Source organism: Lepidochelys kempii, chromosome 4, assembly GCF_965140285.1.
Source record: "Lepidochelys kempii isolate rLepKem1 chromosome 4, rLepKem1.hap1, whole genome shotgun sequence".
In the NCBI taxonomy this organism is placed as follows: domain Eukaryota; kingdom Metazoa; phylum Chordata; order Testudines; family Cheloniidae; genus Lepidochelys; species Lepidochelys kempii.
Genome location: NC_136383.1, coordinates 102,718,905 through 102,742,628, shown reverse-complemented (window position 1 = coordinate 102,742,628; position 23,724 = coordinate 102,718,905). Strand labels below are relative to the sequence as shown.

Below are 23,724 nucleotides of genomic sequence, written 5' to 3'. Positions count from 1 at the left end.
GAGGGTAGCTAAGGACACACTCTTTAATCTGAAGAGAAGGCAAAGGAGGCCTGAAATCTGCTGCCCTGCTCATGTACAAGGAGCTGCAGACAGCTGTGCGATTTGTCTTTAGATGCCCCAGATCAGGAAAGTCTTGGTCTTAAAATGTATGGTGTATTATCTGATCTGGTCTCTCATTCTGAAATATGGTATATGCCCTGCTTTGGTGGTCTGGATTTTTATGTTGGGACACATTACACTGTTGTTCTTGATATTAATAAGTCTTATGCTATTTCTATATTCCAATTTTTATTCCATGTAAACAAATCTGTTCACAGAATTTGACGTGGTTCATCTGGTATTTCTTTGTCAGTTTCTGGCTTAATCTCATCTAGTTTGTGATTCCTCCCTTTAAGATTTTTAACTAGCATGTGTATTTCCTCATACATTTTTAACATTTGGTGTCTGTGGGATTTTCATGAATGTTCATTACATGTTCTCCTAGTTCCAGATTTACAGTCTTTTAGCTTTGGTCTTGGCTCTGAATGTACATTATGCTTTCTACAGTTCACACTGTTTTGTGTGTCTGTAGTACACACGTTTTCCTTTCATATTATAGGTCCACTTTAGGCAGAAATTACTTTTCCCTCATGGAAGCCTGTGGACATTTCTGTCATGCATTAAAACAGTCTTCTGAAATAACATTTTTCATATAGTCTTTGAAATCAGAGATGGAGTGATCTGTTCTTAAGTAAATTAGGGACTTGATCTTGTGTGGCTTAGAGATCTCCTGTGGAGTGTTGAGTACACAGAGCTCCAGCTGAACTCAGATGAGTTGCTCATAACCTCACAATATCAGCTGTCAAGTCTTTCCTTCTTCTTGTGCAGTATTTTCCCTATAGTGCTTTTTCTACTCCTTTGTCCAGTCCAGTTGTATATGTCCCAAACAGTGGTCTTCCACAGATGTTTTAGTCAGCTTTCCTGCATTCTGTGTCTGCTTTCAGCTTTGCCATGTTTATCATTGCATCTAGATTCACAAGGCAGGAATTACGTGACTAAACCATATTGCAATACAATAAATATTTCTTTTTTAATTGTGTATCAATAATATCTCTCAAATACTGTACCATGGCATGCATGCTGGGCTTCTTAATACCACAGGACTGCACCTACATGAAATTAGAAGCATTTTCTAGCAGCCCATACTACCTGGCTCAGTTTTGGATTCTGACTAGAGCTTATTCACTTCTACTATGGACAGAAATGTTTCAGTACTTGTTTTTATTTACCTGCTCTGGGTTATGATCTCTTTTTCAATGGAGCTTGCTGTATAATTTACTAGTCAGAGTTTTCAAAGGTTGTTTTTCAGTGTCTGCTGCTCTGCACAGGAGAGCTATATTGTGCTCATGTAACAATCATGGTCTTGTCTTATCAATTATTTGTCCCTCTAGAATTTTATTATGAACTGTGCCCTCTGAAAGATGTTCATGCTTGGAGGCTTTAGAGATTAATAGCTAGTTTGTTACAAACTGATCAACTATTTAATCAGCATTTTGTCTGGAGGTGCTCAAAGGAAATGACTTTTTCGAGAGGGGTCAGAGGAGGGTGGAGGAGAGCAATAATACTCAACCAACTTGATTTAAAAAAAAAAAACTTAACAAATCAATTAACTTTTCTAACATCAGATGGAAATGAACCAAAGCCACTGCTCAGAATTCAGGCAGTGCAAATCTATGCAAACCAGATTTAAAAAAAAAATACTCAACGAAGCTCTAAATTAAGACCTCTTCATATAGTAGCTTGTTGCTCATCAGTAGGCAGCAAAATAGCACGTCTTCATACTACTTAAATGTCTTATCAGGTGGCATAACAATCTGTTTTGATTACTATCCGTTTTGTTGTATTTGCATGTATGTTATGCAACTTTCAGTGTAATTTTCATGAAAGTCATCTTCAATAGAAGAGACATATGAGTAACGTTTAGAATTCTAAAGAAGCAAATTTGGGTTTATCAAATTTTAGTTAATATTTTTTGCCACCAGTGGCAGGTAAACATTATGAATGTGATCTACGAATTAGTTAGTTACAATTTGTTTGACCGTAGAACATTCCAAACATTGTTAAAGGGGGCACTTAAGTATCCTAGGTTTTTAGTCTACAATAATATGGGGTAGGCAAAAGATTCATCAGTGACTAATGGAAATTTGAGTTCTTACTTGTGACTGTTAAGACTGTTAATCTTTTGTGGAACCAATGCATCATGATTGAGTGACAGTATGATGATGCAGAGGCCAAATGCTGAGAATAATTTGTTCTGATCTTTTCAAGGTGTCATCCCAGGTCTTACTCCTCAAATATGCACTATTTTTTCCTCCCACTACATTCATTGCAGTTTGCCTGTCTGCTAAGGGTTACAATGTAATGAGTACTTTCTAATAACCAACAGAGAATGCTTCCCTGGAATACATAGACTACATCTGTACATGGACCACGTCTACACTTGAAGGTGGGAGTGTGAATATCAGCTTGAGTAGAAATATGCTAGTGCACGAAGAATAGTCCAGTAGCTGTGGTAGCATGAGCAGCAGCATGAGCTAGCTGCCCCAAGTACAAACCCACAAAGTCTTGGTGGGTGTGTACTTGGGGAATCTAGCCTGTGCTGCTGCTACTTGCTGTTACCATGGCTACACTACTATTATTAGTGCTATAGCTTGATGAGAGCTAGCATGAGTATTTCTACATGAGTTGAGAATCAGACCCCAGCTCCAGGATTGGGACCCATCCTAGTCTAGACAAGGCCAAAGTCATTTGGCTTTCACCACCGCCACCTTCTCCTTTCCTCATATCCTGCTTTTGAGACAAAGGAAGAAAAGAAAAATTTGTCAACATGTAATGAAGGGAAGGAAATGAAAATTGAACTTTGAAGGCAGCAGAGGGGAGGTAGCACTGAAACACAGTACTGATTTAACTACAAAATAAATTATACATATTGTTATAAATTGTTCACATTCCTCATGTAGCTCTTGTGATTGAGACCATTCATTATATTAAAACTGTGAGCCTGGTTCTCCACTTACTTACCCCAGTTTTAGACCAATGTGCCTCCACTGACTTTCATAGTCACTCTTAATGTTCACCACTGTAAGTGAGATGGGAATCAGGCCTTGGGTCTGCAAACTTGGTTTTCTAAAGTGAAGTTTATGAGTAAACTCAAGAGCATGGAGGGAATAAAAATTTATGACTACATAAATTTGTAATATCTCAGTTTTAAATTGAAGTAGTTAAAACAAAGTCATCATGCTGCAGTCTAATAAAGCCAAAGGCACAGAGGTTATTGCATTCTTAGAAGTGTGATCCCAAATCAAGCAGTTCTTTTAGAAAGGTGTCTCTCCCCCCATTCACTAGAAAAGATAACTGTATAAAATAAACCTTAGAGCTTCTACTATCATCTTCTGTGAAGATCCTTTTAATAGTGATTGTAATAAATCCAATTATTAATCTGCAGTTTTGTTTATTCGGGCCTCATCTGCTCACTGTCTCTTATTCTGTGTTTTGTGTAACACCAGAACAATTGGACACTATCCAGATTGGAGATGGATGCTCCCATAACACGGATAATAATAACTAAATAAATGTTGCTGTTGACTTCAGTGGCAAAAGGATTGTCCAAAATATTTTCATACATCTTGTCAGTTTTCTTTTTGCCATAAATATAGAAACTAGCAAAATACTAATAACTAAAAGATGAGAGCCGAACTTTGCTGGCGCTCTCGAAAGCCTGTCCCTTAGTGCTGAATCAACAATTGCTTTTTATAAATGTAGTCCTCCTATTATGATCTTCACTGTCAATGAAAATCAATAAAAACAATTTCCATCGACATTCATGATTTTGTCTTCACACTGGTGTCCCATTATTTTCTAGAGCTGTTCTATGAAAATGCTAAAGGACCAGGCAATATGGGATTTTATTTGCCCTCTGGCTAAATATATGACACCTAATTTCTTTTACATTTTAAATATCTTTGATGTCCGGCTTTGAGTGCATACTATATAGGAAACACTCGTATTCAGTCTTTTATGCTAAAGATTTCAGGACACCAACAGCTGGTGCTGATCTTTGTAGCATAGATATAAGGCTATTGAGCTCTGGGTCAGAGGAGCCAAAAATGAGGTTAAATCAGGGCCCACATGCTTCCTAGGCTTTTAGAGTTCATTTGTGTGCCTTTCTGAGGGGAGACAGATGTACGATTATAAGAGAAAAAAGAGGCGGCAGCCTGTATTAGATGCAGTCATTTGCTAGCTTGCACAACAGCAAATATTGAAAAGCATTTATTGGAGGTGAACCCATAAAACACCATCAAAGTGTTTTCCATAATTGTAAAACTCATTTTCTTTATTATTATTTATTATAAATCTTTGGAAGTCTGATGCTGAAATCTGTTACTGATGATTTTTGCCTCATGTCATGTGCACGCTTCAGTTATCATGGTGGTTTCCCCCTGTTCTTCCCCAACCAAGGTACTAGACTTAATAAATTCAAAGAATGTAAATAGAAAAATCAGCAGTGGAATACTTTGGGGGCAGCAGAAAAGGAAATTAACTGTTTTTTTTTTCAATAAAATAAAATGATAGCTCACATGTTGAGTCTACCAACTGGAGTCTCTCTTTTAAAGCAGTCAGTATGTCAGAGAAACTAGAAATTTGACTTTTGCCACTTTCTGTAATCTTATGCTTGTACAGTAAGCATGCTGTATATTGGTCATAAATGTTAGTTCTGCATACCAGATTCAAGCTACTGTGTTCTGTGGTTAGTCATCATACGATCCAGAAGAGCTGTCTTATGAAGCAGGATATACAGCACCTTAGTGATATACTTGGGGTGAGGGTCAGGGAAGAGTTAAAACTAGATAGATGTTGACGAGAATGTGAAGGAATGTACCGTCAGCTTGGGAGAAGAATTCATTCATTGAGCTCACTCAGTCACATGAAACACCTCTTGCTGAGCAGCTGTGTTTGCTCTAACTTGCAGGATTGCTCAATAAGGAAGATTGAACAGCAAAAGAACGGATATTGTATAAAGAGATTTAGAGAATGTATTGGGCCAAATTTTGTGATATTTCCTGTAGAGAACAGGAAATTTAAAACATAGCAACATTTGGTCTTATTAAAGTCGTTATAGAAACTTTGTTACCTGGGAGTTAGTCTTATAATAAAACTCAGGTAACTGCCTAAAGCTCATACCATAACTGGATATTATGAAAAGTGGTATAACTTTAAAAAAAATATTCTATATAATACAGATGATTTTCCTGTTAATTCATTCAATTTTTAGAAAGATACAAATCAGCCTTCTTTTCCCTTCTTTTTTCCAAGAAAATATTGCAATATTAATTACCAAAGGTTTCAAAACTTTAACTTGCCGAGTTCTCTTTTGAATAGTTGGAAAGAAGTGAAAAGTAAATATTAAGGAGCAGCCACCAGATACTCCCTATGTAAGATTGCAGCTAATTTTTTTTCTTTAAAACGTGTGTCTGCGCCCATGTGTGCATGCATGCACATAGTGTTTTAATTCAGCATATCTTTAAAAAGAATAAACAATGAGTTATATTGTATCTGGTAAGTGAAAATAATTCCTGTAGATTACAAGGGTCACACTTTCTAGTGTTGGCAGAAGTACTAATTTACAGAGGTTCCACCCTCTGGTGCCAGGATGGATAAAAATCAATTATTTTTTAAAAAAAATCTTTTTTTTTAAATCTGATTTTTTTGATAAAATGTGTTTTGAGGAAAAAAACCCTATCTTTAGATACATTACAGCTCAAAGGTATCTCCTCATAGAATAGGGATTATAAATTCTAATTCTATACTATGAGACAATATATTTATGTAATGTTTAAGAAACATTTTGTAAATGAGTTCCAATAGTTCATGGATTAGGGACCCAATTTTGTGGGGTTCCACAGACTTCTTTATAGATTATTTAGATTAATCTTTCTATCTACTGAATGGGACTCAGTGCTCAGTCTAGAGGACACCATCAGACATGCTTAGTTTTGCAGTTCTCAAACTGTGGATTTGTGTCTCCAGAGGTAACATGCTTGTTAACAGCAAAAATGTTTTTAAATAAATTAATATATAGAGGTGAGAAATAACAGACCTCAATTCTATGGTCCCTCCGCAAATTTGAGTACACAGAGTCAATCCCTTATCTCTCTCTAAAAGTGCAAAGTTTCAAAAAGTTCAATGAATAGAAGATCGTTGGGGGCAGAATAGATCTGGACAAGGAGAAGAAGTCTGGCGATAAATGTGAGAAGCGAGGGACATGTGCTTGTTTTGTTAAAATATTATATGTTTGCTGTTCGAAGAAAAATACCGAGACTCATAACGTTGTTGTTTTAGTTAAATAAAACAATTAAAATGTCTGTCTGGTGGTGGTCTCCTCCTAAAACAGCATGGCAAGAAAATCTTCCAAATGTTAATGATAGTTCACCTCCCAATGACTTCAGAAATATCTGCTTCAATTACCTTTGGCACATGAAATAACCAAACAATCATTCATTTTTTGATATAGCTGTAAAACTAATCTGAAAGTTTTCAGAATAAATCACTGTTTAAAAATGTATAGTGTGTACCTTCTAAAAATGAAACCTATATCTATCTGAGTTGTGAAGAATATGTATTAAGGTTATGACAACCAACAAGAATGCACTTTTATGTAGAAAACCATGAGTAAATAGAGTCTTCCTGACAAGTGATTTGAATCAAATCCACCCTGTCTGGTGCTGTGCAGTGAGAACAGTAAGTCACAAGCAGATTTCATTGACACCTTAGTGGGAAACATTACACAGGCTATGAAAATGTTCAAGATTTCTATGGGGATTCTTTACAGTAAAGTCATCTTTTTCTTGACAGTTATATCAAATGTGTAATAGAAGCGTAAGCCTACAAGAGGAGAAATGAAGCTGCTATTGAGGGTAGTGCTATTTGATATAAGAAAAGAATGCTGAAATATAGCTCCAAGCTGGAAGGGAAGAGGGCTACATGATTATCATAAACTAATATTCCTGGCGACAACTGCTCCAGGATGTTTCTTATCCTGCCATATTATACATGATGATTCTTTTATTTCTCAACCAGACCTGGGAAAGCCACATGAATGGAGGAGGGGTAGTTCCTTAGTGAGGTTTGGGAATGGGGCTTTCATGAATCTGCCTGTGGAAGTGCCCCTTTTTAGCTATATGGGAAGTGTAAGTACATGAGTCCAATTACCCCATCATTCTAGCAGCTCTTCATGGGTGTCTTTTTAGCAGGCCACCGTTCAGCTCTCAGCCCAAGGCCTTTCAACTGTCTCAACCCCCTCAGGGTCCCAGATCCAACCATAAAATAGCCCACAATCAGCAAATGGGGTTAAACAAAAGAAAGATAAAGAAAAACTTGTAGGCAGCTCCCACCAGGATATGCGTCTCTCTCTTTTATGTCAGAGGAGCCTTGAGAGTATCTCTGTCCCCTTCAGTGCCCCTCCTCCCCAGGATTCCAGTGCCAGTCTGAGTCCCTTTTTCCCCTTCAGCTCCAGGGTTCTGCACCCACCTGGGAGGGCAGGAGCTCTATAGGCTGTCTGTCTTCTCCTGAGGGCTGGAGAAGCTCAACAGTCTGTTCCCTTCCCAGGATTTCCCTCATGTGCTTGGGGTTCCTCCTTTTAACTCCTCTAGTCCTGGCATAAGTTCAGATGCAGTGGGGTGGATCACCAATCCAAAGAAGTTCCTTAACCCCTTCCATGTTAGTGTTGGGTTAATGAGCCCCATGACAGGCTGGGTGGGCCAACAGGGTTGTGCTGGGAGCAGGATCAGAGGAATCTGCCTCTACGTCAGTGATCTCAAACTCAAATCACCATGAGGGCCACATGAGGACTAGTACATTGGCCCGAGGGCCACATCACTGAAAACTTTTCATATGATGATACAAAAGTATAGTAAAAATGGAAAAAAATGAAGAGCAATATAGTATGCTGTTAAAAGTCCCCCCCAACCCCATGATATTTGTCTCTAATTCACCTTCCCTTTCCCTCCCTCCTACTGTTAAAGGAAAAGGGCTTTTCCCAGTGACTGGTTGTGGCTGCTTTCCCAGCTCCCTTCTCCCCCAGCATTTCACACTGTGCATGGGATCAATGGGGACAGATTTCACTGGTGGGTGTGTTTGGCCCTCTCTTGAGGGAGGGGAGATTTGAAGAGTGGTGAAGGGGCTGGCTGAGGGTTGGTGTAAGTCGGGTTATAGCTTGAGGGGAGGACTGGGGATGCAGGAAGAGCAGGCTCAATGGCTTAGTCGGTAACGAGGAGCTGCAAGGTTGTTTGTCAAGCTTGGGCAGTTTGACTCAGGTAAACTTCATTGAAATGTACACAGCAGACATCCCCATCCCAAGAGTGAGAGTGACTGTAAACACTGCCTTAAACAGCAGCTCTGAGAGCCCGCCCACCTGCCTGCCTGCCCCCCTCCCCAGAGCATGTGTATGGGAGCTGGCAGGAGCAGGGCCTGAGGTGTGTTATGTTTTGCTGATCCAACTAACAACGTCTTCCCTGCCCTGCCTCTCTCACAGCTTTCCCGCCCCTATTCCAACCCCTTCCCCAAATTCCTGCCCCAGTCCCGCCTCTTCTCCACCTCCTCCCATGAGCATGCCACTCCTCCCCCCTCCCTCCTGGAAAGTCCTAAGAGCAGCCAAACAGCTGTTTGGCAGCAGGAAGCACTGGGAGGTAGGTGGAGGAGTGGGGACATGGCACAATGCGGGAGGGAAGGAAAGGGGGGGAATCAGTGCCTATGGCAGGCTGCAGGAAATAGCTCCATGGGCTGCATGTTTGAGACCCCTGCTCTACGTGAATCTCCCATTCTTTCCCTCTCTTTTCTCCTGATATAGGGAAGAGCCTGCTCAGCAGAAGAGTCAACTTCTGTTGTCGGGCTGAAGTGACTTCAACAGAACTGCTTTGCTTCCACTGTGCAGCAAATGGTAGAGAATATCTCCCCATTTCCCCCTCTGGAGATTCCCAATGTCCCAGCAATATAGCACCAAAACATTGTAATGTACTTGGGTCACCTTCTGCCCCATAGTCTATTAGTGCAGGAGCAAGTAGAAACAGGCGATTGATGACATTCTGCACCCATACCATCTGCTATGCACGTGGTCACACTTGTGAATTTATTACTCCAGTGATAAAGGGCCAACTTCCAGAAGGCAAGAGGTAGTAGAAAAGAAAATGAAAGAACAATGATCTGAGGGGATCCCAGCTGCACAGAGGAATCCCTCCTCATTGTTCCTTGCCTTCCACATTTCAGCCATGACAGCATAGTAGGATTACTAATTTTGTTGTTTTCTCAGTGCCTGAAACTGTGCTCTGTAGCTGTTGGGGAGTTACAGACTGAGGCAGCACTAAGTCTGTCCGATTGCTTTTACCTACATATGTATTTGAGCGGATGGGAGAGGTCAAAATGCTTAAACTTGCTCTTCTCTTTTCCCCTAATTCTGTTACTTTTCCTACACTCTCATTGAGATGTGCAGATACATGCACAAAGTAAGACTGAAGGCTTTGCAAAGGAAGTGAGGGCAGCATTCTGCTTAGCCATATTCCCGTTCACAGGGACCCACCAAAGTTTGGGTTTTTTTTGTTTTGTTTTTATGAATTTGCTCCTCTCTTCATTGCACAACATGGGGGAGAAAACAGATCTTTGTTGTTTTTACTCCACCCAAGCAATCCTCAGGGGTCTGGATCTGCTGCTTTTCGCAGAATAATGTAAAGCAGCCAGAGCAAAAGCCAAGATCTGACTGACTTTATCCAACAGAGTGTAAATGACTACACAAAAATGCAAGGCAGTGTAAGACAGGGACTGGAAGAAGCTATAACTGTCTATTACACAGAACTCCCTCCAGCTGTGCAGTCGTTTGTTCCTTGTTGCTACATGTAGCACTTCCCGTATTTATAGACTTCATTGTTTCTTAAACTTTTTTATGGTTTGCCTGCTATATTTAATTGTGAAATTAACACAATATTTTGAAAACATAAGGGTACTAATATGTACATAGTTCTGATGCAACATGAAAAACATGGTGCTTAAGCATAAATAATGTATTGAAAATAAATAATTTAATGAACAAAATCCAGCTTGTCTCCTAGATAAAGTGTGAGGAGAGCGAAATATTAAGGGCAGAATTTTCAGAAGGGCCTAGCATATATGCTCAGGGCTAGATTTTCAGAAGAGCTTAACTTCAATAGAGACACCAAAATAAGTAGCTAATATGTATGTTGGGTACTGAGCTCTTTAGAAAATCTGTCCATAAGTGTCCCAATGGAAACTGCAGTGTGCTGAGCACTTCTGAAGTGACCCCATAGATGTAATCTGCATCTTTGAATGACAGGCTTGTAAATCGTGTGTGTATTTAAAGCTTCTATATGTGGGAAGGTCAGAGAGTTATGATTAGAGCTAGCTGGAAAATGGTATTTTCCATGAAAATTTTTGAAAAATGATTTTTTGTTTAAAAATATCATTTTCAAAACCCAGAAAGCTTTCTGTTTTAAGATGGAAAATTTTGAAAGAAACACAAATGCACTGCAAAATGTTTTGTTTGGAAAACAGATTAAAAAAGAAAAGCAGAAACTAGCTGTTGTGATAAGGGATATCTCATGTGGCAAACTCTTCTAAAATTTGCTTTCTGTTGCTCATGGCTATATTAGTTTATAAATCTGTATCTTTTGCTAATTTCATATGATGCATTCTATTAAAGCAAAGGTTTAGCAACCCCCTGCCTTTAACTGTTTGCTTGCATTTGTATTTCTGCTACCTGAGTAATAGACAAAGTCAAATCTATATTGGTTGATGTTCAGCTTTAGCTAATGAGGTTCCAGGTTCTTTGTCAAACAACAAAAATCAGATAATATGGAAAGCAGGGTTCAAAAATACGTAAGATGTGATGCTTATGTGGTGTATGATTTCTGATAATACAAATAATGAATTAGATGCCAGGTAAATGATGTAGCCACTATCATGGCAGCAGCATCTGGAGACCTCAAGTGCATCCATCCTCCGGCAAGAGGATGAATAGAGCAGTCCGTGAGTGGTGGTGTGGTTATTTAGTTAGTGGCTTTCTTCCCTCTGATGTCCCTCTATGATTTTAGAGAATACCAGGCATTGGAGTTTCAGTCTTTCATATGAGAATCCTGAGGACTTTGGGTCATTAAGGACCCTGATACCTGGTTCACCACTGTGTTGTTTGACTCTACCACTAACTTCAAAGTAGAAAATTGATGTTAATGGCACAAGCATAAAAATAAAGTATTACAGTGGTGAATCAGGCCCCTGGTTACACTTTATGCAAAATAAGAGCGTTAGTTTCAGCATCTTGGTCTAATTCTAATTCGGCTAATTCTACTTTCCCTGTACAATTTCTGTTGGATATTTCAGGTAAATGGCATATTTAATTGTGTATTCTACAATACTTTTCACTCTTGTGTAGATGGTTGTGCTTCACTGGTGAGGAAATCTGTATATAAATCCTGTCTATAGTGCAGAATGGGAAACCGCATTTGTGCACAAGAGTACACATGTGTCCAGTGAAGGCAACAATCCATCTTTGCAGGCCAGGGTGTTGAAAATAGGGTTGGCATATTGTGTTGCAGGTCACTGTTTTTTCAGCAGAAGAATCATGCTTTCTACTGTTGCTGTTGCTTGCTGTTGATGGCAGTCTCTAAATTCACCAGATTGTACGTCAGCCATGCCTTTCATCCAAATAAGAATATCTTTGCAGTTTCGCAAACCACCTTTTGTGAGGCAGACGTAGCTGCCAGCTCACCTTGTGCTTGAAGTCAGGATGCTGGCTGCACACCTACTCTATGCGCAATGTCACTTGCATTCAGAATATTTGCTTCTTTTTTTCTGTCTGACATGTCTGTGCAAAGGTGGGAGTTATCTTATGATTTGTAAAGCACTCTAAGTTCCTTCAGGCTGAAAAGTGCTGTGTACTTATAAGCTAGATTCAAAAAGCATGTGAGTACTTACTGTACAGAAAATGTGCAAAATCTGAACCCAAACAAATGTTAAACTACTTTGAAGTATGGTTACAAAATAGACTAAAAAAATGGAAAGGTTGCTATGCCTTTTGCAAAAAAAAAAAAATAGGGCGGGGGGGGGTGTCTTTCACTATAGCCTCTAAAACAAACATATATTTGGTTAAAACATAGCCTATGTATGTACTGACTGAATGAGCTACAACTACATCAAAGGTCTAGTCTGACTTTCTGATTCTAGGTATTCTTTAGTATTAATTTATCTGGTAGGGTGAGTAATTGTTCTGTCACACTAACCAAATCAGTTACCAATGTAATATTTCAGCTGTTTCATTAAAGCGAAATGACCTTAAGTATTTAAACGGACACCTAGCAATTAATGCTTTTCAAACAAGTTGTGGAATGTTCATCGCGTTCATTGATCTGGCAAGATCCAATACCCAGGGTGCCTTTCTGTGTAAATTAGGAGTCAATGCAGAATGTTCTGGTCCATTAATAGAAAGGAATTGTTTGAGTTTCACACTGATGTTTTCAAGGGCATTGTCCTTGATGTGGTTAAAGCATGTGTACACACATTTGCCACAGTATAATTTGCAGGGTATTTTATTGTATTGGCTTGTTGTTATACATTCCTGATTTGTGGTTTAGCTCTTCATTTTTGTTATTTTTGTTTATATATTCTAGAGAACCGTCAGTAATAGCTAAGGTATGTTAAAGCATTTCTGTTATTGGCTGGAAAATATTGTAATAATGTATCAGTATATTAATTAAAATGTCACAATATTTAAGCTAGTTGATACCAGGGAATGACAAGTTTGGGAAAAATATGCAAATATGTGTTTTTCATCTGTGTCCTGAATTCAAAGGTCCTGTAGGTGTTACTCAATAAGCAAAGAAAGAGGCATCAAACAGTATTCCTTCCATATGATTGCAAACTTGACTTAAAAGAAACCTAAACAAAGGAAATTATCTAACATTTATCTGAGTCTCTGTTAAATGCTACAGCTGTCTCCTAGTCTGCCTTTCCTCTTTGAAAGAGAACCCTACTTTTATTGAAGCAAGAGAGCAGAAGCCTTTCTTGCCCTTATTTGATTTTAGAGACTTGCTCTGTCAGGTTGATAAATGGACTTTGACAGAAGCAAAGGTAATTCAAAGCCCGTTCCCAGGTAGAATGGTTTTAAACAAATTCCCACAGAACCCTCTTCCTCCACACCCCCTATTTCCTGCTGGAAAAAATACAGAAAATGTTTAGCATTAATCCAGTCTGTGTCAGTTATTCAGCCAACGTTGGAGACACACTCAGCTCTCTGTGGAATTGTATTTTAATGATATGAACTAGGTGTAAGTGTTTTTGTTAGTTACTAACAAGATGATATATTGATTATCTGAAATGAAATTTGCATAGGTGTGAAGGAAAATCAATTATTCAGTATGATGAGATGAATTTTATAGCACAAAGTACTATACAGTATTTGTATATAAGCACTGATCAATTATAAGACTCGCACTGTGCACATCCTTGACAACACGATTCCATAACTGCATAGAGCCAGAGAAAACAGCTCAGAGATTTCAAGAGTCTGAGTAAATCATGCTCCTTTATGCTCTGCAATTGACAGTCTACAATCAGTGTATTAGGAATTAAAGAATATGATAGACCTCCAGGGTTAATTCAATTTATTGTCATTGTCACACTTACTAGTTCATCGTGAGGTCATAGTTAGTCCATTTGTATGTGTGCATCGTTTCCTGTTACCCTTCCTAGTTCTAAGACTCTGTGTCAGTTACATTTCCAATAGCAGGTAATTTTTTTAAATTGCATTTCATGCTTATGAACATTCCCACTTATCAGACAGTCTTTGCAGTTCAAAACCAAACAACATTAATGAGGTAATAATCAACAACTGTTAATTTTGAAAACATCAATGCAGAGTTAGGTATGCTTAGTATTATGACTTCTTTTATGTTAGCTCATAGAAATAAAAAACAGCTTTTTCTAAACTTCTCTGGTATTTATTGCCTAATTTACTCTTCCTGTCATAATCAGCAAAGTCAGTTTGCTTTAACTGGGAGTCTTTTCTGTACATAGATGTTTTATTCTTAAAAAAATAAGGTTTTTTTTTTTTATTTTATGTTTAGGGCCCAATTTTACTTACTGAAGTCAGTGGCGAAACTCCTGTATACTTAAATGGGAGGAGGATTAAATATATTAAATAAATATAGAAATTAGACTTGGACATAAGCCTCTTTGCATTCTCATTCTGAGAGTTATGTCTAAAGTCTATTTTATATATTTAAAGATTGCAATTCCCAAAGTGTTTGCTGTGAATAGATTTTGAACTCTTAAATATTTGTTTTGACTGCACTGGTATTTGATGCCAACAATGAGTGATTTATGGTCTGACAGAAATAATACATATCAGAAATGTTAAGAAGGAGGAAGTTGGATTTGCTTTTATGAATCTATGCAATTAAAAATTTTGTTAGCTTTCTTGTATATAGAACTCTGAAACTATGGTGAAAAGGACCGCATAAGTGCATAGATAAACTATATTAGATTAGGTAGATGCAAGTGTTTACCATAAATATAGCCCAGTTGTCCTGACATTAATCCCGGGACAAATCATTAGAATAACTACAGTAGAACCTCAGTCTTATGAAAAACAGAGTTACAATTAACCACACACCTCATTTGGAACCAGAAGTATGCAATCAGGTAGCAGAGATCCAACCCCTCTCCCTTCCCCCACACAAATACTGTACAGTAAACTACTATGTTAAACGTAAACTACAAAAAAATAAAGGGAAAGTTTCTTTTAAAAAAAAAATAAGGAAACATTTTCCTTGCTTGTTTCATTTAAATTAAGATGGTTAAAAGCAGCATTTTTCTTCTGCAGAGTAAAGTTTCAAAGCTGCATTAAGTCAATTTTCATTTGTAAACTTTTGAAAGGTCATAACATTTTGTTCAGAGTTGCAAACATTTCAGAGTTATGAACAATCTCCATTCCCATGGAGCGCATAACTCTGGGGTTCTGCTGTACCTAGGAACATGGTGAAATCTCCATCAGTTGAAGTCTTTAAATCAATACTATGCCACAGCTCAAACAGAAGTTATGGTCTTGATGCAGAGATTAGTGACTGAGGTTCTTTGGTTTGGGTTACACAGGAAGTCACATTACATTATCATTATGGTCCCTGATGGACTTAAAATCTGTGAATTTGGAGGCAACTGCAAAAAGATAGCTACATAGTTTTGTGAGGTTTTTGAAAAACCAGAGATCATGGCTCCACAGGAAAAGAATGGTCAAGCTTACTTTAAAACTCCCTTCCGCTTTCTCTTGTCCACCAGCCTCCAGCATCCAACTTCTAACATCCCACTCTTCATTATTCCCTTTCCTGGAATGGTACTTATACTGTATGTCTCAATGTGTCTGATTTCCACACACCCCCTTCCATCTGCCCCCATACACATTGTCTTTGCTGGTGCTGCACTGCATAGAAGAGTACTTACTAGGAGGGATCAGATGTGGTGTGCAGGAGGAGGGCAGCCACCATTCCGATGCCCTATATGGGAGAAGAATCAAATCCTCCAGGCTCCCAAGAATTGCAATATAAGATCTCTAGTGAATCCAGTTTGAGGCATGGGGTATACCCTCAACCTCCTCACCATATTCTTTATTGGGGAGGCTTGGAAAATAACCCTTATTTTTGTTAATTGCAGATGTTTGGAGTAGAGCTGGGAATAGAGTTAGGAATTGTAGACACCCATATCTTCTTTAGACAATACCATGGTTTTAAAATTCTTCTCTGTCTGACTAAAAGTCAGGAAACTAAGGAAGAACACACATACAGTATCAAACATTTCACATAGCTTGATCACAGCTACCACTGTCTGTGGAATATGCCCTATATTATTTTATGATTTGGCCCCTGGAAGTCAATAGGTTAGTCTCTGACTAATTGATGACTGTGTCTTATGTCTGGATTTTTGAGAGTTCTTGGTCTTAAATATTAGGAAAGGGAAATATTTATCATGTTTATTAGAAGCATGGTAAGACTTGTAAACATTTTATATTCCATTAACTTTTCATAAGGCGTGTGTATATATATATATATATATATATATATATATATATATATATATATAATAAAATTTGGAGGTCATGGTGGATAATCAGCTGAACATGAGCTCCCACTGTGACACTGCAGCCAAAAGAGCAAAGGCAATCCTGGGATGCATAAACAGGGGAATCTCGAGTAAGAGTAGAGAAATTTTTACCTCTATATTCTGTATCCATATGGCCACTTTTGGAACACTGTGTCCAGTTTTGGTGCCCACAGTTCAATTTATCAACAGCCTTCTTGAAAAGGGCTCACAGAAGAGCCACAAGAATGATTAAAGGATTACAAAGCATGCATTATAGGGATAGAGTCAAAGAGCTCAATCTTTTGTAGCTTAAAAAAGAGAGGGTAAAAAGGTGACTTGATTACAGTCTGAAGGAACAGATATTTAATAATGGGCTCTTCAGTCTAGTAGAAAAAGCCATAACAGTATCCAATGGCAGAAGTGGAAACTAGACAAATTCAGACTGGAAACGAGGCACAGATTTTTAACGGTGAAAGTAATTACCCATCAGAACAATATACCAAGGGTCATGATGCATTCTCCATCACTGACTATTTTTAAATCAAGATTGGATTCTGTTCTAAAAGATATGTTCTAGGATTTTTTTTTTTTTTTTTTTTACTTTCTATGTCTTATGTTAAACAGGAGGTCAGATTAGATGTTCACAATGGTCCCTTCTGGCCGTGGAATCTTTGAATAGATATAGTGAAGGGTGTCAGAACCATATTCTTTGGAACATGACGGCACACAACTCAAAGTTGCAGAGCAAAGGATGTTAATTTGCAGACTGTTGTTCAGAATTTATTTTATCTCTTATCAAACTCATTTCAATTTACTACTGTTAATCTTGCTTTCCAAAGAATCTATATTTTCTGATGTCTCAGAAGAAATAATTATGTAAGCAGGTAATGAATTTGTGAATCACATTATTCATAGTATCATTTCCTTTATTGACTCTTTTTTTTAATTCCCTAAAATAAGTAAACAAATGGTAACATATGGATTCTTGCTTCATCTAGCAAGACTTAGGTTTTGTATCGAGGATTCAATTTTTAATCATTTCATATACAATTGGAATTTGATCGGATTTCCATTGTTGTACAATGCATAAAAATGCACTAGAGAAAAAGAGGAAAATATATTTTTTCTTCTAGTGCATTTTTATGCATTGCACACCATTTTTTATATATAAATAAAAAAATAAAATCCTACACACTTGTTGGCTGTAATTGGATGGTTGATTCATTTTCTAAATGATCAAAAATTAACTATAAAAATTATGGGGTTATTGCAAAGGAAGACAAGGAATAAACAATTGTCTCCCAGAAATATACAGTCTGCAAGGGAAATGCAAAATGAATAGTCATCCTCTTCAAGCAGTTTTTGTTGTGATTCAGTTGTGAAAGTAAACAATCTGTATGTAAGTATAGGGACTTGCTATTGATCTTGTTCTTGTCAAGAGACACTTTTTCACACTTAGGCGTATTTACTTCTCTCCCTCGGAGTTTGATGTGCTTTTATTGAGAAGAATGATAAAGTCAATCCTGGTCTTTCTGATTCTGCTAAATATTTTTATTTCAATACTAAGTTTAAGAAAGAAGCCCTTACTGCCATAAAATATTTTATTTTTGAAGGGAATGAATTAGCCTTTCGATTCTTCTGTGGTGCAATATGCCATAACATCATTTGAAAGTGGGAGTTGATGGGGATTTCAAGAGTATTACAACAGAGTATTTTCCTTGTAATAATGGAATTGTAACTAGCTTTTGAATCTTGATATGATGTAGGGTCTGTGATATTCAGACTTTAATTTCACTTTGTTTTGTTAATGACAATTAGTACTTTACTAGTGACTCTGTGCTTTCCTAGACAAAGTTGACCATGTGTAACCTTTGAAGAAGGGACTCATTGACTGTGGTCTTCCATACCCATAGAATCTATATCCATACATAACTTAGCAGTATTAAGAGGTTAGGAAACAAAGCATTAGAAGCAACAAAAAGTATTTTCTACGTCCATTAATAAATGTAGGGTTGCCTTGAGAGCCAAGAGCTTGCAAGAGGAGGAGAATGCCTTTCATGCCTGAGTGCTGTGGAGAGGGGAGAGGCTGTGTACCTTTGTAAACATCATAATGCTGCCTAAGTTCTAGAGGAAGTGCCTTGGGCAGTGTCACTTGCGACATCTGTGTTATAGGTATTGTGTGCCTGGTTGGTGTATGGAGAGGAGACCCCCTTCTGTTGAATACAGTGCCAGTTGCAGTGCTGGCTACACCCTCCCCCCCCCCTCTTCCCCCCGCCCCATCTATATTCCTGGAGCAAAGGCAGCAGCATTATGGCTGACTCATGTGCAGGTGTCACTTCATCCTTTCCCCCCATCCTCAATGCACCAGCACAGAGGAACCATAATGGAGCTGGTAGACTCTAGAGCTAATGGTAAGCATCAAATGATTGATAAGCACCTACTTTCAGTTGTGTGGGGAGCTAATTATTGTATTAGTAATTATTCCATAATTTTATCAACGGCAACATTATCTAGTCTTTATTCATTTTTTATTTATCTCTACTTCACATGCACTTCAAAATAAATTTACCACATCGTTTGCAGAAACTAAGTGTAACAAGGAAACAAATAACATTCATTTGTATTTTTACCTCAGCAGCTTTTGTCTTAGCAATAACTTGTAACCTGAGATGTGGCCAAACTTCCATATTTTAAGATGTAAACATTTACCCGAAACTATTCTTTTTGTACATGGACACCTCTGTTTTTTGTAATTGTGGTCTGTTACATGCTCTGATAGCATTGGATGTGCTATTTTTTCAATTAGAAAAGCATCAGTGATAAAGCATAATAAGAACATCTGGAAGCTGAAGTCAGTTAAGTTCAAGCTGGAAATAAGATGCACTTTTAAATAGTGAAAATAATTAGCAACATACGTCCTTTTGGCAATGGTACTTAAAGGCTATCACTATCACTTAAAGGCTTCAGCCTTTAAATCAAGATTCAATATTTTTTTCTGACAGATATGCTCTAGTTCAGCCATAAGTTATTGAGAATCAGTGGGTGAAATTCCCTCATCTATTTTATGCAGGAAGTCGGACTAGATGATCTTTTAGCCTTAAGATCTATGTATCTCTGACGATTGTGAACCATTGTTTATTCATAGGTATCATTGTTTTACCCTCATAATACTATTTCATTATTAAGGAAACCTTTTTCCCTTCATAGAGTCAGTGCAAAATACATTATAAGTAAGGAAACTTCACTGCCTCTCATTCTGAAATTTACAAAAAAGCTGTTAATGTTAATGATTCAGTAAATGGGAGTGTGTGCATTCTCTGTCCAGTTAAAAACAGATATAGGCTGACTAGATTAATTCAGCATACTCTTCTCATTTGCAAAGTTTTCTTCTTAGTGACTGTTCCCTTTTTCATTACCTTTCTCTTGTTGATAAGGCATGGAAGTCCCTCTTTTAGCATCAGTCTTTATTTTTACCACATGCAGCCAGTATGAAACTACAAAAAGAACAGGAGTACTTGTGGCACCTTAGAGACTAACAAATTTATTAGAGCATAAGCTTTCGTGGGCTACAGCCCACTTCATCGGATGCACAGAATGGAACATATAGTAAGAAGATATATACACATACACAGAGAAGGTAGAAGTTGCCATACAAACTGTAAGAGGCTAATTAATTAAGATGAGCTATTATCAGCTGGAGGAAAAACTTTTGTAGTGATAATCAAGATGGCCCATTTAGACAGTTGACAAGAAGGTGTGAGGATTCAATCTAAGTATCCTCACGCCTTCTTGTCAACTGTCTAAATGGGCCATCTTGAGTATCACTATAAAAGTTTTTTTTTCTCCTGCTGATAATAGCTCATCTTAATTAGTCTCTTACAGTTTGTATGGCAACTTCTACCTTCTCTCTGTGTGTGTGTGTTTATGTGTAAAATATATAAATCTTACTATATGTTCCATTATATGCATCCGATGAAGTGGGCTGTAGCCCACGAAAGCTTATGCTCTAATACATTTGTTAGTCTCTAAGGTGCCACAAGTACTCCTTTTCTTTTAACATAAGAAAAATGGTTCTTAGAGTATTTCTTTTCCAACCAAAACCCATTAGTACTGGAAAGCACCTGCATGATTGCATTATTTGTATGAACTTTGATTTCTGTGTGACGTCTCATTCCTCCCCCTTGAAAAAACCTGCTCCCGCAATCCTGACACAGGCAAAACTTCTACTGAAGCCAGTTCACCAAACTGCACTGAATATTTTCCATACATCTAAAAGGGAATTGCTTGCCTTAATCTCCAGTTGCCCGGAGAGTAGATTTGATCTAAAATGGCGCTCTCTTCCAATTGTTGAATTCACTACTCATTTTCATTCACACTTTATAATCTAAAGATTTGTGTAAGCCTTCTAATATTTCTTATATTCATGCTTTTCCATTAGTGCACATGACATGGACATAACTCTTCTCTATAAACTATTTTACTCTAGCTCTGTTTCCCTGCAATCCCAATACAAGAGAGTGACCTTATGCATTAAATATATGTATATCTAAGTGTGACTATGTTTGCACAGAAGATCTATGTATCTGAATGCATTTGGTTTCTCTTTAAATATATAGCTCTATACTGTTTATCTGTTTCCCCTCTGTATCTCACAGCATATTCTCACCTCTCTATCTCACTCTCACCATTTCAATTTTCTGTCTAGTATTTGCATCCTGTTTGTAAAAGTGATTCGCTGTCCCCTCACGATAACTTACAGTTTACTCATGCAGAAATTTAAATTAGAGGCACTGTAAAATGTTCTAACAAATATATAGGCAATTACTAGATGTGTGTGTTAATTATGCAATAACCCCAAAGTAGATTTGAAGGAATAAACAAGGTGAAAAAACAAATTCTCTGTGTCAAAGGATAAAAAATATTCAGTATGGAGTTCCTGTCTGAGCCTATTTTGCCTGTTTTTTGGCTGTTTAGACCAGTATGTTGAAGACCTTGTCTGTATAGGGATTAGAATGTCTACCGTACTGTTATTAATGACAGGTTTAAGAGTAGCAACCGTGTTATTCTGTATCCACAAAAAGAAAAGGAGGACTTGTGGCACCTTAGAGACTAATTTCCACTGAATGCATCTGATGAAGTGAGCTAAAGCTCATGAAAGCTTATGCTCAAATACATTTGTTAGTATCTAAGGTGCCACAAGTACTCCTTTTCTTTTTGTACTGTTATTAGTATCTAGAAGGGGAATAAGCATAAAGCATATCAGTGTTCTGATAGCTTGAGATCTCCTTGTTGTACAGTTGTTAACATCACTGTTGTAGATTCCCTTGATATGTGTTTAAATTACAGTAATTAACCTTGTGTCCAGGATATCAGATTTTAACTTCTTGTGGGGAAAATTGTTCCCCAAAAGGGATTATTTTTATACTTTGTTTAATTGGCTTTTGTAGCTTCTCAGTATAGGGAAGGAGAACAGATGAATGGGGAGTGTATCATGCTTTTGAAAATAGGGGAAAAAATTAACCCTGAAAATACCTTTTTATTTTTTTTCAAAAGGTAACAGTAACTCTCTGCTCTCCCTGGTGTCAGATTGATAAAAGGTTGGGTCTGTGTTGTAAATTACGTTGTGTTCATATTTGGCATTTCTAAAATACAGATATTGTTAGTAATGAGTCAACAATTTTACCTGAGGAAGGAACAAGGAAGGGCTTTAAAATAAATTGGTGAGTCTCTAAGGTGCCACTAGTATTCCTTTTCTTTTTGCGAATACAGACTAACATTGCTGCTACTCTGAAACCTGGCTTTAGAATGTGGCTCAGTACTAAGTTACTACATTTTGCACTCTCAAAGACCTTTTAAATCCTCAGCTGAAAAGGACTAATGAAGTTGGAGTAAAATAATTGTCAATTTTACAGATGGGGAAACTGAGGTAATGATCAATGATGTGCCCAACTGGAGTTCATGCAGAAAGTCAATGACAGTCAGCAATAGAGCCTGGGTGTTTTGACTCTTCGTTCACTGCTGTACCACACAGGAATTATACAGGGTACTTTTCAATATGATGGAGAGAAATTAGGCTTATATATTCAGCTATTACTCTCCCTGCCCTAAATCACAGTATCCTGAGAGGAATTAGTGCAATGAACCATTTAGGATGAGGTTTTTCAAAGCCACTGAAGGGATTGGGATGTCCAATTCCCATTAAAATTAACAGGGATTCGGCATCCATATCCCCAAGGTGGCTTTGAAAATCTCAGCCTTGAATGAAACCACCTTTTATCTGCAGAATGAATCTATCCACTTTGTTAACACTTAGTTGGGAAAAGCTGCAGCTGCTCCTAAAAATCAGACATGATATATCTATAAAATCTATATATGGTGGTGACAAATGTCATCTATGGTATGCAAAATGTGATATAATGAACAAAGTCACTAAGAAAATAAATACATCTCTCCCTTTCACTCTTTTGTTGTTGAAATAACTTGCACCAGGAAGGTAAGACTGGAATCAGTTTGGGGAAGTGTCAGTGAACCTAGTGAACTTCAGCCACTTTAGAGAGATTGTCATTTATTGTGTTAAAAGCTGCAGTTGTATGCTAAACAACTAATTTACAAGGGTAAAGAAGTGTTGGAGGGGATTAGAGTGTCATTAACACAAATAGGAACAGGCTCCACAGAGCCATAACCCTGGAACAAGTTCAAATCTCTCCTAATAATGAATGTACATGAATAATGATATTGTCTGTGCAGGCAAAATGGCCATGAAACATACATGAAAAGGGCAGGCTGGAAACAGACAGACCTTCATATCTATGAATCTATGAAATTTTGAAATATATGGCAACAAATATTTCAGAAAATGAAAGCGTGCTACCAAAACTGAAGAGGTTTATGAAATAACAGAAATAATGTAATCATGAGCTTAAGATCTCCAGAACCAACAGAGAATTTTGAATGATAGGGATTTACTGGCATTTCTAAAGCAGCCAGCCATGACTCCTTCCCTTCCCCGCCCCTCCTAGTGCACAGTGTTTTAAAGTCAGTAGATAGACTGCCTGTGACCTACAACATGATCTCCACTTCTCCAATCCCACACTACACAGCAGACATTGGGGGGCCTTTCTGTAGAGTGATGATGGTGTGGGGGCATAGCATATTATTTTCTCATAAAATGACTCTGCAAACTTTATACTGAATAGAACTGTGAAATAAAAACTATTGATGGATAAGAGCTAACTGGTCATACAGAAGGCTCTTTCGTACTACAGTGATGATCACAGTATAAATGTTTCAGACAAGTAGATAGGTCTAGTCCCTCCCTCAACTTGTGCAGTAATGTTCCCTACGATGTAATGACTAGCATTCTTCCAAGTTCTGCTGAAAATGTTCCAATCAACCCCCCCCACCACCACCACCACCCCTTTGGGTGGTTATTCCACTGTCTAGGAGATCTTAGGAAAAATATTCCATCAGTAATACTGTATTAGTACTACACAGTGCAGTGGATTAAAACCTACAGAAATTCATGACATCACTATAGCTAACTGTAATAAGCCA

The 23,724-nt window shown here is 37.7% G+C and overlaps 1 protein-coding gene across 5 annotated transcripts in view; it reads left to right on the top strand.

Moving 5' to 3' along the window:
- The window catches only part of PCDH7 (protocadherin 7), a 392,863-nt gene that overhangs the window by 294,514 nt on the left and 74,625 nt on the right, over positions 1 to 23,724 (top strand). The window lies entirely within an intron of this gene.